Source organism: Amblyomma maculatum, unplaced genomic scaffold (assembly GCF_055883805.1).
Source record: "Amblyomma maculatum isolate TAMU_Amacu unplaced genomic scaffold, ASM5588380v1 scaffold_19, whole genome shotgun sequence".
NCBI classification, from domain to species: Eukaryota; Metazoa; Arthropoda; class Arachnida; order Ixodida; family Ixodidae; genus Amblyomma; species Amblyomma maculatum.
Window position 1 is genome coordinate 2399383 of NW_028146744.1, and position 14265 is coordinate 2413647.

A 14265-nucleotide genomic window follows, 5' to 3' on the forward strand; every position below is an offset into this window, starting at 1 on the left:
CGCTAGAGGCGTCGGCGGGATCAATGATATCGACAGTGCCAAGCGACTCTCTTCGAAGTAACGTCGTTGGAAAAGGCAAACCAGAAATGTTTAGCACGGCATGCGGGAACAGCACATATTTGCTATGAGAACAACGGACGGACGGTGTGTATATTACTGTAGCGTCATTGATGGCGTCACATTTCAAAGGCATGAGAACAGAAAAGGAAGCCGAGGGAGTATTGTAAGACAGACAGGGGGTGGGTTGGTACTTTGCAGGATCTCGGCAACTTGTTCCTGGATGACACGCTGTAGAGGAGGCGACAGAGATGAAGTATCGGGCCACCAAGTAACCAGGGACAACTGTCGATCCACCTCTTCTCGCACAAACTGTTTTATTTGCTGGAAAAGCCCCTGGGGGGGGGGGGGGTGATCCTGAGGAGTACCAGAAAAATAGTGTCGATAGTGTTTCATCCGAGGAAATGGCACGGCGCGTCATGAGACGCTGTTTGCTGAGCTCGTCATAGCTCTGGCACAAAGCAATGACGTCACAAAGTTTGAGGGGATTCGGCGGCGAGCATGTAGAATGCATCCAATTCATTTCCTTTGAGGACATGTTTGATCTTCTGTGCTTCAGTCATAGATGGATCAAAGACGTTTACACACGTCGACAACATCATCAATGAAGCTTGTGAAATTTTCGCCTTTCTATTGGACGCGAGAACCCAACCGTTGTTCGGCGCGAAGTTTCCGAACAGCGGGGCGGCCGAAAATCTCCCTGAGACTAGTTTTGAGTGCTGCCAGGTTGGAATATCGGATATCGGCTTCGTAGTTTCGGAACCACAGGCTGGCGACATCACTTAAATAGAAGATGACGTTAATGAGCTTAACCTTGTCATCCGTAAACCCCGCTGCGCGCCCCTCCTCCGCAGTGGGCCCAAACCCAGTTTCGAACCTCGCAGCCTGCATAGGTGGTTCTGTTTGTCTTTCAAAGGTACTTCCTTTGACCCCTCACCTGAAGTGCTCCCCTAGAGCCTCAGCTGCAGCAGGCTCTTCGTATGAAGTCAGCCAGTCCTCGACGTCGGTATCGTCCGTGTCGGTGAATATGGGTGGGTCGCGCTGCCGCACTGGTCCTGAACAGATGGTAGCGATGGGAACAAGCGGGCCAGACTGGGTCGGGACGCCTGTCATGATGGTAAAGCCGGGCAAGGTGCGACTGCGGAGCTCCAGGTTGGGAATTGGTGACACCGCCACCAAGTGTAATCAAGCGGTTTAGATGGTCCGCACAGCAATATATGTATCCTACGTAGCAGCTACGAAGGCCAGCGTTCACAGCGACAGCTCGAGCTGCGTCCGCTTTGTCGTCTTCACTTCTTTATCGTCTACGGTACGCGAAGTCTCAGATTTCAACTTCTTTCTCCGTTCCACCGGTCATGCATCTGTCTTAAAAAATAAATAAATAAATCATGATTCAATGAATCAAGAGCCTTGGAAAAGTTAATAAATAGGCCAAGAGTAAGCAACTTATTTTCAATAATCTCTAAGACCTGCTCTTTGAGAACCAGCATAGCATGCTTTGTCGAGCGCCCCTTTCTAAAACCAAACTGGGCATCAGAAAAAAAGCCTGATCTCGTGAAAAAACTTTACCAACCATAATGATATTTTTTGAACCATTTTGAGAATAATGGTATAACAGGTGTTGGCCTGTAATTTTAGTGTAATTTACTGTCTCCGCTTTTGTTTATGACAGTTACTCCTAATTTTTTCCTTTCGTTAGGAAATTCGCCATGCTCGATGATCAAATTAACAATGTGCTTGAGAACAGGAATACTATCCGGTAATACATACTTTACAAGCTTGATTTGCAAATTAGTTATGTGAAGAGCTTTACTACTGTTAAGCTGCATGAATATTCTTGAGACTTCTACCTCACTAACAGGATGACAAACAAAACTGTTACTAGGGATATTATTTCAGGTGGTAAATATTGGAGGCTATGATGCACCATTATGAAGTCGACAAATACTTGATTGAAGTGATCAGCTAGAGCTTGAACGGAAAGTTCACGATTATTAACTAATATCTACTCAGTTGCGGCGTTCTTATTTCGAAGGCCAAGGACCCTATCTATGGCTTTCCAAGTGGCTTCTGGTTTATATTTGGTAATATTAGCGCATATATGTTGAAAATATGCTATCTTTGCATGTCGAAGCTCGGAATTCAATTTATTTATCAAGGCTTTGAAACGTTCGAGCGCGAACTGTGTGCGCACATTTGTAAGAGCATGAAAGACCTTGTTTTTCTTCCTTGCCATGCGTAGGTAAACTGGGGTCACCGACGGCCTTTTTTATCTTCTTTGATGGACGAAATATTCCGAAGGGAAAGTGCACAGCATATAGTTTTACGGAAATTTCAAGAAAACGTGTATAGGCGTCGTTTGCATTTATTTCCAGAAGTATAAAGGACGAGTCATATGTCCCGATTTCTCGCTCAAAAGGTACAAGAGCCTCGTCTGAAATATATTGCATTGTAATAAAATCAGGGCGATGTTTGTTGGATCTTATAGGGGGATGGGTTTGGGTTGTTTGGATTAACGTCCCAAAGCGACTAAGGCTATGAGAGACGCTGTGGTGGAGGACTCCGGAAGTTGAAACCACCTGGGGTCTTTAACGTGCACCGATATCGCACGTCACACGGGCGCCTAGCTTTTCGCTTCCAACGAAAAGCGGCCGCCGAGACCGGGTCTCGATTCCGCGTCCTTGGGAACAGTAGTCGAGAGCCGTAACTACTGCACTACTCCGGGGGGCTCATAGGGGGAAGATAAAACATAAAAACAGGGCAATTGTCACTGATATCTGCAGTGATCGTACCGGTAAAGGACACCGCTGTTTCAATGTTTGTAATAGGGTGAAAAATATGGACAGTGATGACGAGTGGGTTTTGTGATAACATTTGTGAAACCATTTGCATTGAGTCTTGTCGAAAAATTATGGGCACTTGCGTTGTCATCCTGCATATTCAAATTGAAGTCACCACCACAAATCAAGCGCAAGTTGTTCGCGCAAAAGTATTCAAGAAATTGGTCAAAAAATTCAAGAAACACTCCATCCCTGCCATTGGGTGAAAGGTAAACAACACCCACGATCTCAAGAATATATCTAAGCGTTAGCATTTAATAATCGTTGGTGATACGGCAATAATCCGGTAAAGCTTCATAATTCAAGTTGTCATCTATATAGATGGCTACTCCACCACCACGTCGGTTATTGCGATTAATGGCGAAGTTTATATAACCGTCAATGCGAAACATATTACAACCATCGTGATACCAAGTTTACGTAACCATTATGTTATATTTAAAAGGAAACTGGGTGAGGAGATGGGTAATATTATCTTCTTTATTTATTGCAGAGTGTGTATTAAGTTGTAATACCAAGTTATCCGAGGAGCCAGGCGGTTGTATACATCGTGGAAGAACTAGTTCTTTGTAATCAATTAGAAAAAGAACCGAGTGCGATGTGTGCTTAGTGCGCGTAGATGGGCTTAGGTTTCGGGAGAGTACCTTCCAAATTCGCCCCATCCAAATCTTATTCTCCAAGTTATTTACCTTTCCTGGTTCGGATCTGCGGTTACTATCTCTCCTAAGTTGGCATATTCGCCTACCACTTCCAGAGCTTCGCTACCTATTTTACACTGCTGTTCTTTTCCCAGGCTGTTCAGCATTACCTTAGTCTTCTGCATATTAATATTGTTACGGTTATGCTTGAGGGTTCAGAGAGCGGAGACGGGAGACATGGCTTTCACAGAACAGGCCTTTCCTGCAGGCACCAACCGACACTGCTCGAACGTCGTCGTCTTCGCCCAAACTACTCAGATTCTTCTTTTTCCTTCTTATGCGCATATCAGCGCATGCATCGCCTAACGTAAGACTACCCCGGTGACTGAAACGCACCGTCCCGGTGCGTACTAGCGTTCAAACCGGGGTCCGTGAAGTACGGCTTTAGGCGTGCAACATGGACCGTCTCGGTGCGTGGTGTAGAGGTATGGCGTGCGGGATGCAAGGGCGCAATTTCGTATGTCACTGGTGTCACTTGTCGTAAAATACGGCAGGGTCTTGTATAACGGGGCAAAAGTTTTTCCGAGAGGTCGACGCGGCGAGCTGGGGTCCAAAGCAGCACGAGAGACCCGCAAGAATACTTGGTGTTGCGATGACAGAAATCATAGCGACGTTTCTGGGAGCGCTGGGAGGCTGTGATTCGGTTGCGAGCAACAACGCGGGCAGCATCAGCTCGTGCTATGGCTTCAAGAGCATATGAGCTTGCAGTGGCAACAGAAGGAAGGAGGCTGTCAACAGGAAGCAGAGGTTCACGACCTTATAGAAGATAGAAGGGGGAGTAGGCGATAGTGTCATGACGCGACAAATTGTATGCAAATGTCACAAACGGCAGTGTTATATCCGAGTCGCGGTGGTCATCAGAAACGTACATTGACAGCAGGTCAGTTAGAGTCTGGTTAAGCCGTTCGGTAAGCCCGTTCGTCTGTGGATGTTAGGCAGTCGGGAAAGAATGACGAACGTTGCACAACCGTAGGATCTCATCGACTATACGTGCAAGAAAGCAACGGCCATGGTCGGTGAGCAGTTGGCGGGGAGCTCCATGGACAAGTATAACGTCGTTGAGGAGGAAAGCAGCGACATCAGTTGCACAACTGGTTGGTATTGCTCCTGTGACTGCGTAGCGTCTGGTGTTATCAGTGGCCACCGCAATCCATTTGTTCCCCGCTGCGGACAATGGAAAAGGCCCTAAAAAATCCAGACCCACTCGAGAAAATGGGTCTATGGGGATGTCGATCGGCTGCAGAAGTCCAGCTGGCAAAAAATGAGGGCTTTTTCCGCCGTTGACAGCGGCCACAGGCAGCCACGTAGCGGCGGAGTGCGCGGTATTGGCCTGGCCAAAAGAACCGACGGCGCACACTGTCGTATGTGCGAGAGACGCCCAGATGACCTGCTGTGGGAACGTCGTAAAGCTGTTCAAGGACGGCTGTGCGTAGGTGCTGAGGGACTACTAGTAGAAGGTTGGGGCCATCAGGTCGCATATTGTGCCGGTATAAGGTGCCGTCGTGGAGAACAAACAAACGAAGGGAAGGGTTATGGTGATCGGCGCTGAGGCGATTGATAATTTCGCGAGGCTCAGGGTCCTGGCGTTGCTCACGGCGAATGTTGGAACAGTCAGAAATAGAAAGCACGCAAGCGTCGTTGTCACATTCAGGTTGGCTTGGCGGGTCGACTGGATGACGGGACAGGCAATTCGCATCATGATGCAACTGGCCAGACTTATAGACCACTGAAAAATTGTACTCCTGAAGGCGCAAGGCCGAACGTTCTAGTCGGCCAGTAGGGTTTTGAGTGTAGAACGCCAACACAATGCGTGGTGGTCAGTGACTACTGCGAATGGCCGGCCATACAAGTAAGGGCGGAACTTCGTAATGGCCCAAACTATGGCTAAGCACTCACGTTCAGTTATGGAATAATTCTGTTCGGCCGCAGAGAGGAGTCGGCTGGCATAGGCGATGACGCGACAGGAACCGCGCCCACGTTGTGCGAGAACAGCACCAATCCCATGACCACTTGCGACGGTGAGTGCTTCTGTGGGCGCTGACGGATTGAAGTGAGCCAACACTGGCGGGCCGGTGAGGTGGCCAATAAGAGCGGCGAAGGCAGCCGATTGTTCGTGGCCCCAGGAAAAAGCGACAGCTTTTTTGCATAAGTGGATGGGCGATCTCCGCGAAGTTTGGTACAAATCGCCGAAAATACGAGCAATGTCCGAGGAAGCTACGCATGTCGCTGCGAGATTTCGGTGTAGGAAAACCACTTACAGCGTGAAGTTTGTCGGGGTCCGGCTGCATGCCATGGGTGTTGACCAAATGTCCTAGGACCTTGAGTTCCCGGCAACCAAAGCTACACTTCGTGGAGTTCAACTGAAGGCCAGCTCTTCGGAAGACGCCAAGAATAGCCGAAACAGAATGGAGGTGGCCCTCAAAGGTTGATGAAAATACGATGACGTCATCGAGGTAGCACAGACATGTAGTCCATTTGAACCCGCGTAGTAAGGAGTCCATCATGCGCTCGAAGATCGCAGGAGCATTACATAAGCCGAAAGACATCATCTTGAATTTGTAGAGGCCATCCTAGGTGACAAAAGCCGTCTTTTCACGATCTCTTTCGTCAACAGAGGTCTGCCAATATCCAGAACAGTGATCGATAGAGGAGAAGTATTTGGCACGATGCAGGTAGTCGAGGGCGTCATCGATCCTTGGAAGAGGGTACACGTCTTTCTTTGTTATCTTGTTTAGGTGTCGATAATCTGCGCAAAACCTCCAGCTGTTGTCTTTCTTTTTGACGAGTACCACCGGAGACGCCCAGTCGCTGCTCGACGGCTCAATAATGGTGCTGGCCAACATTTTCTCCACTTCTTCCTGAATGATCCGTCCGGAAAGAGCAACTCTGTAAGGCCGTCGGTGAATAGGGCGGGCATCTCCAGTATCAATGCGATGTGTGACGACGAACGTTTGGCCCAGGGATCCGTGACCGAAATCGATAATGTCGCTGTACGACCGCAAAAGGCCGGCAAGGGCACTGGCATATTCGGGGCGCAGGCCAGCGACAACCATGGCTCAGATGCGGTCCTCCGGACTATGTGACGGGACAGGTTGGGCAGGTACCTCGGCGTGACGTTCGGACAGGCCAGCAGATATAGTAAAGCTGGACAAAGGCGACAGCTCGGCAAGAAAAATGCCCTCCGGGAGAACTTGCGAAGACATGCTGAAGTTGAGTACGGGAATGTAGGTGAGATTATTCGCGACGTGTGCAATGTTATGAGGTAGGACGATGTTGCGCTGTAGAGTGACGTCGGTGATGGGGTTGACAATGTAGTCGCCGTCAGGCAGGAAAGAAGAGGGTGACATGGGCACGTACACTGCCGCCTCGGGATGTAGGCGAGTAAATGTACTGGAGCGGAGACGAGGCTGGGAATGATGAGCACTAGGGTCGTGAACACAATGGGGCAGGGCTAGGCGCAGAAGTCCGGAGGAACAGTCAATGAGGGCGGAATCGGGTGTTAAAAAGTCTAGGCCTAAAATGACGTCTTGAGGACAAGTAGTAAGGACGGCGAAGAGCACAGGGACGTGGTGGCCGGCGATGCTAACGCGCGCAGTGCACATTCCGATGATGGTAGCAGTGTTGCCATCAGCAACACGAACTGTAGAGGTGTCAGCGGGCGTAAGAACGTTTTTGAGGCGCTGGCGGAACGAAGAACTAAGGACTGAAATATGGGCTTCAGTGTCAATGAGAGCGGGCACAGGGACTCTATCTACAAGGACATTGATCAGGTGGCGACGTGGTGCGATGATCGAAACACAGTTGGCTGCCCGGGTTGGTAACGCAGCGTCACGTCCGGGCGCTGCGTTGCCTAGTTTACCGAGTAAGGGCCTTGGTACGTCGTGGACAAGGTGCGGTGAGAAGTAGGTGATCGGGAACGGTGGGTTTGAGGCGATGGCGAACGGCTGGGACGACAGGCTTGCTCAATGTTCTCAGTACGAAGCTGTGCTGGGGTGACAGGAACTCGCCGTGATGCATAGTAGTCATGACGAACAGGGGTGTGATAGGGGCGAGAGGGGGGAGCCGGGCGGCTGCGGCAATAGCGGGGCGTGTGGCCAGCTCGACAGCAGACAAAGCAGATAGGCCTATCGTCAGAAGTGCGCCACTCCGCAGGATTGCGGGTAGGGTTGCGCGGTGTGTAGGGCGGTCTTGTGGCAGCAGCAGCAACCACTGGTATTGGCTGTGGTGCAGGGGGTGGCGTGGCAGGATTGGAGACGAGGCCCACATTCGCGAATTCTTGGCGGCCGACAGCCTGTATCATAGTTATTGTTGGCTATGGAGGAGGTGATGTAAGTGTAACAGGAGTCAAGGTCTCGATTTCCCTACGGACGATAGTAGTGAGGTTGTTTTGACTTGAAGGCTTCTGCAAAGTGGGCAGATCACATGAGGATGTAGTCGCCATGTTGGGAAGGCGCTCAAACCGATGGACGATGCGGCGCTGCTTCGCCTGTTCGAAAAGGCGACAGACTTGTAGGACTGAGTCCACCGTAGAGCAGTCTTTGCAGAGAAGTATGTTGAATGCATCATCAGCGATACCTTTAAGTATATGGCCAACTTTATTTACTTCCGGTCATAGAGGTGTTCACCTTTCGACACAGGGCGAGGACGTCCTGTATGTAGGCGAGGTATGATTTGGTTGACGATTGAGAACGAAGAGCCAGGTCTTTTTTTGGCTGCTAGAGCTCGCCCAATCGGCTTACCGAACAAGTCCTGAAGTTTTTGTTTGCAGATGTCCCAAGTAGATATCTCTTTTTCGTGGTTGGTAAACCAGGTCTTCGCCGTTCCCGCTAGGTAGAAGATGACGTTGGCAAGCATTATGCTAGCATCCCACCGGTTGTTCTTGCTGCACCTTTAGTATTCATCTAGCCAATCTTGAACATCCGTCTTGTCTTCGCCGTTAAAAATAGGCGGATGGCGGATTCTGGTTAAGACCATGGGGGCAGCTGGAGTTTTCGTAGCTGGTTATGCGTCCTGGGATGTCATGCTTACGGTGGCAGTCGGTGGGGTGAGCTCGGGGAGATGGCGTCCACTGTGTAAATCCAGGTTTCTGGCACGAAAATACGAGGAGCTGCGGCAAGGGGATCGAAAGCGCCTCCACCAAGATGTTACGGGGGTAGTTCAGATTGAGGGTTCAGAGAGCGGAGACGCGAGACAAGGCTTTCACAGAACAGGCCTTTCCTGCAGGCACAAGCCGACACTGCTCGAACGCCGTCGTCTTCGCCCAAACTACTCATATTCTTATTTTTCCTTCTTATGCGTATATCAGCGTATGCATCGCCTAAGGTAACAATATTGCCACGTGCCTAGCGCCGCGTGACAGCCGTTTTTGGGGCCGACGACGACGAAGCGGTGGTTGGCACGAGCGGCGCGCTGGTGCTGGACTCTGTGACTCTGTGTTCGGAACGACAAGCCGACCTTATTTCTCGGGTCCTCGGCTACGCGTACTTTCACGGCTTCCTCTGACTTCAGTCGTGACAATATTTACGCCTACCTTTCTGCTTCTCCTATCTAGAGCTTTAGTCCTTAGAATCAATTTGTCTCCTGAGTTACTTAACAAGGCAATGTCATCAGCGAATCGCAGATTATTGAGATATTCTTCATCGACCCTGATGCCTAACCGCTACCATTTCATGTCTTTGAATACACCCTCTAAACAATCTGTATATAGCACTGGGGAGATGGTGTCTCCTTGCCGAACACCTTTTTTAATTGGAATTTAATCACTTTCTTTATGCGGAACTATGGTTGCTGTGCAGCCACAATTGATGTCTTCCTATACATTCACGTAAGGCTAACTTGCACTCTGAACTCGCAATGCCTCTCGAAATGACTGCTGAAGTTTCGACCAGGTCAAATGCTTTCTCGTAGTCAATGAATGGTATGTATAGGGCTGGTTATATTTTGAACACGTTTCTATCACCTGGTCCGAAACCATGCGTGATCCTTTCGTTCCTTAAATTCAAGGTTGTCCTGATCCTACTAGCGATAGTAAATACCTTGCATGTAACTGATAGTATCGGTGTGTAATTTTTCAAGTCGATATTGTCCCCTTTCTTATGAATTACAATAACGTTAGCGTTTTGTATGCTTCCGGTACTTTCGATGTCATCAGGCACTGCGTATACAGACTGGCCAGTTTTTTCTAGCACCATATCCCCCCCTCCTTCCCCAAATCTGTAGATACCTTGTTTTCCCCAGCTGCTTTCCCCCCTTTTCATAGCTTATAAGGCTAGATTAATGTCGTCCTTCATTACTGGCGGAACGTCTGCTTGCTCTTCACCACAGCCAATCTCATTTTTGGCCTCACTACTTTGGTCCTGTAGAGGTCTGTTTAGAACTCCTCAGCTGCCTCGATTATCTAGTCCATGTTAGCGATCACATTGCCCGCCTTGTCCCTCGAGTGCATGCATCTAATTTTTGCCTGTGCATTCTCTTTACCGCTTTCAGGCTTCTCAATATACCCCTTGTTATACTTCCTTATGTCGGCCAACTTGCGCTTATTGGTTAGCTTTAATAATTCTGTCAGTTCTATCTGGTCTGTTTGGTTGGAGGCTTTCATACTTTAGCGCTTCTTAATCAAATCTTTCGTCCCCTTGCATACTTCATCAGTATCTTCTCTAACAATTCTACCACCTACGTCTCGTCAGCCGCTGATGATTGATGCCGGGGGGTTCATTAGACTATTCATGAGATGTTGTGGCTAATTACCGCACCAGGATGGGCAACTCCTGTTCTGGTGAGGGAGTGCATTGTAGGAGGTGTTCTTCGGTATCCGGTCGCACCCTAAACCTGTTTGGGAAATTTCATTGACCCATGTTTTTTTTGTCGCTTTTTTTTCAATCCGGTGGAAAATTGAACGGCACCAGGATTCAAACTATGTCCTTTTCCATGCGAGACGGATGTTGCACCACTACGCCACCGCTACAATTCTATAATTTCTGCTAGTTTCTTTTCTTTCTTTCCTGTCGCGTTGTATATGTTGTAGCATACTGTATCTTTAGTTTGCGCAAATGCTGTTACCACTGCTCCCACTTCCTCAGCAGGTCCCAGTGCAATGATTTCACCATGGGACCTCTTTTGCATTTATTTATGAATTTATGATGTATGTCATATTCATACATGTACAATGACATTTAACTTAAACCATCGCCCTACTTGTCGAAGTCGTCTTTAGAGTATTCTTTTCATTATATCTTGCGCTAATTGCTATGTATTCACAGTTGACGAGAGATAAAAGATGACGATGAAGAAGATTTCGGTTACACTTATGTCTTTCTTCTTTTCTCATATATACTATCTTTTGCAATCTTTTTTTAAAATGTTCAGTGGCGACTGAGCGCTTATTTTGTGTTGTAGTTTCTTTCTTAGCGCTCATTATTAATAATTAAAGCCGTCTGTCTGCTGTGGGGAAATGAGTGAGTGATGCTTCAGCTCCATAGACTGGCTTCCTGATAAGTGAACACTCTCCGCGCTCATTCGCAGCTAAATCATGACTTGTGGTGCATTCGCGCAATTATTTTTTTTATGGTGTCAGACCAGCAGATGGCCTATTTTTCATTCCCATTCGACCCTAAGTATATACCATAGCATAGCATAGCATTTATACCATAGCATAAAAAAACGTTTACTGAATATCTCCCCATTAAAAAAGTGGATAACTTGAGATTCTACCGATGCGATACTGTCACGAAAGGTCAGGGGCCAGGCCTGCACTGATGCACCAACGGTTCACGCGGTAGCTGCTCGGACTACAGAATAAAAATTAACCGAAATACAAAAATAGTTCAGGTTTGGTTTATGGGTTTTATTGTCCCAAAGCGGCTCAGGCTATCAGACACACCGTAGTGGAGGGCTTTGAAAATTTCGACCGCCTGGTGTCCTTTAACGTACACTGACATCGCACAGTACACGGGTGCCTTGCTTTTCGCCTCCACCGGAAAGCTGCTCCAGCGACCGGGAATCAATTTCGCTTCCATGGACACAGCAGTCAAGCGCCCTAACCACAGCAACACCGTGGTTTGGGCCGAACAACAAAAAATATCCCATGTTAATCTAGTATCACTTCAAGCCCAAAGTAAAACGTGCTTCCACAAAGGCGGCGCCACGCAGGACTACGGCTGCTTGGCTGTTTCAGGTAACTGAGCGCATGCACAGTGGGTGTTTGAAAAATGGCCTTTCAGCGAAATATATCATTCTTCCTCTCATATGCCGCCCGCCGCGGTACCCAATAACGCACAAGGGATAAAATAAATCTGGAGCAAGTTGCCTGTTATGTAATTTGGGCTATCTAAAAAGAAAAAAGCGCAACGTCCTGAAACGTCCTGTCACATGTTCACATCAGCAACATGAACTGTTCTCGACTGTATGGCTATAAAGCTTTAGTTCTAAGAACAAGCGAAGCTTCCATAAATGGACAAGAGGGACTTCACACTTGGTAGAGGTCGCCGTCGGAGTCAATAGTATCGTGATATTGTCTAGAGCATCCGCCTGTGCAATGTGAGGCATTCTAGAGACAGCTGTCAAGCACCTCTGGGTATTGAACCGCAGCGACCTTTCCAGACCATACCACAAACACTGCACATACTACGCCAAGAACGCTGCATGCGCGAAAGATTGAATTATACACGGAGCACTTCAATCATTACACGCAAATATCAAAAATTATGACTAGCAGCTTACCGGTATCGCTCAAGAGGAAAGTATACAACAGTTGCATATTACCTGTGGGGATGAAACATGGAGGCTAACCAAGAGGGTTCTACTTAGGTTGAGGACAATGCAGAGGGCTATGGAACGAAAAATGGTGAGGGGTAACGTTAAGAGATAGGAAGCGTGCAGAGTGGGTCAGAGGAACAACACAAATTACCGACATTCTAGTGGAAATTAAGAAGAAATGTGCATGGGCAGGACATGTAGTGCGAAGAGAGGATAACCGATGGTCGATTAGGGTAAGAAACTGGATTCCAAGGGAAGGGAAGCGTAGCAGGGGGCGCCAGAAAGTTAGGTGGGCGGATGAGGTTAAGAAGTTCGCAAGGGTCAAGTGGATGCAGCTAGCACAGAACCGTGTTAAGTGGAGAAATATGGGAGAGGCCTTCGCCCTGCAGTGGGTATAGTCAGGCTTATAATGATGATGATGATGATGATGATGATCAAAATTCAAAAACGCTCGAGTACAAAGAGGACTGATAGCAAAAAAAAAAGCTTCATCGTCTTCTCCAGCGTTCTCGGGGGACAGCCGCGAGGAGGCCTCTATAGGGTCTCCACTACCAAAAATGGCAACAAAGGAAAGCACGTTACTGCAAAAAACTTAGCCGAAGGCCGGTGAGAGTATGATCAGAAAGTCACAAGCAACGAGGAGAGTATAATAAAAACAGATCAGATAATAAGGCTTAAAGAATCGGCGAAAGAAGCAGTTGTCCGGCAGGACGTTGGCGAGGAGGCACCGGCGAGGTGGGGGCCAGCGGTGAAGAGGATGATTGTAACATAAAGAAGAAGAGGAATTTAGCATACTCTCAGCAGCTCAAGACCACATTTATTGCTTGAAGATTTACTGCACAAATAAAAATGCAAGATGCAATGCCGAAAGAGCTGCTTGGAAATGGAGCTGACTGAGAGGGTTCTAAACACACTGCTGCATTCGCACAGAAACGCCAATTGTGGCCTCGAGAAGGCAATAATGGTTCAATACTTTCAACACCCAATATTGTCACGTGGTGGTACAAACCAACACACAGGTATAGCGGTGGAATTAACTCTTTATTGGGCTTAATTGCACCCACAGAAGAAGTATAAGCAACTCGGCGGCGGCGATAGCAGCAAAGGTGCTCCTCTAACATATAATGTCCGTTGCATTCGGCAGTGCTCATTTTAAACTAGGCGCTGCAACACATATCTCTATATATTACTGGAAAAGACTGGAATAATACGGAAACAGTTGTGCTCGCCTGCGATCTTTCCAGATCGGGGCATCGCACGCTACAAAGAAAGTGATAAAGGCACGTTTCCCGAGCATGAGCAAACAAGCGCAAGATCGCTCCTTGATAAGGCCGCATGCTGGCAGCAGACCAAGGTTCGCGACAGTATATCTACCACGCGCTTCAGTTGCACGACTTACTTCGAATGGGAGCAGCCCACATCAGTCCCGAGTTTCATAACCCACATTTGTCCAGCATGGGCGACACAAAGAACCTGAGGGACATCATTGCACTCTCTGAGTAGAACATGCTGTCAGTCTAGATGGCATAATTCTTCAAATATGGTAACCTAGTGCGACACTCGAAAGGATATGGGACGAGCTCAATCGCTGGTACCGTACCCTACCTTGCCAAAGTTCGTCATGTACCTCTAGCCTACCCTGCTGAATTTCATCACTGCCTCTGAACTTCCAGAATGCAAAGCTTATTTTTTTTCCTGTAAAATGCCCACACAAATTATCGCTTACATGTGCTCAGATCCACCCGGTCCACGGTTATCTTTCTCCGGGGTATTGTAACACGTTTGACCAATTTATCTTTCTTCCCGTACGTTAAGCCCTCCAGCGACGCATGTAAACCTGTAGTAGATGCCTAAGGTGGTCATCGAATCGGGCGCAATTTTCCGACCCTGATTTTACTGGCCTCTCCGCCGCGGTG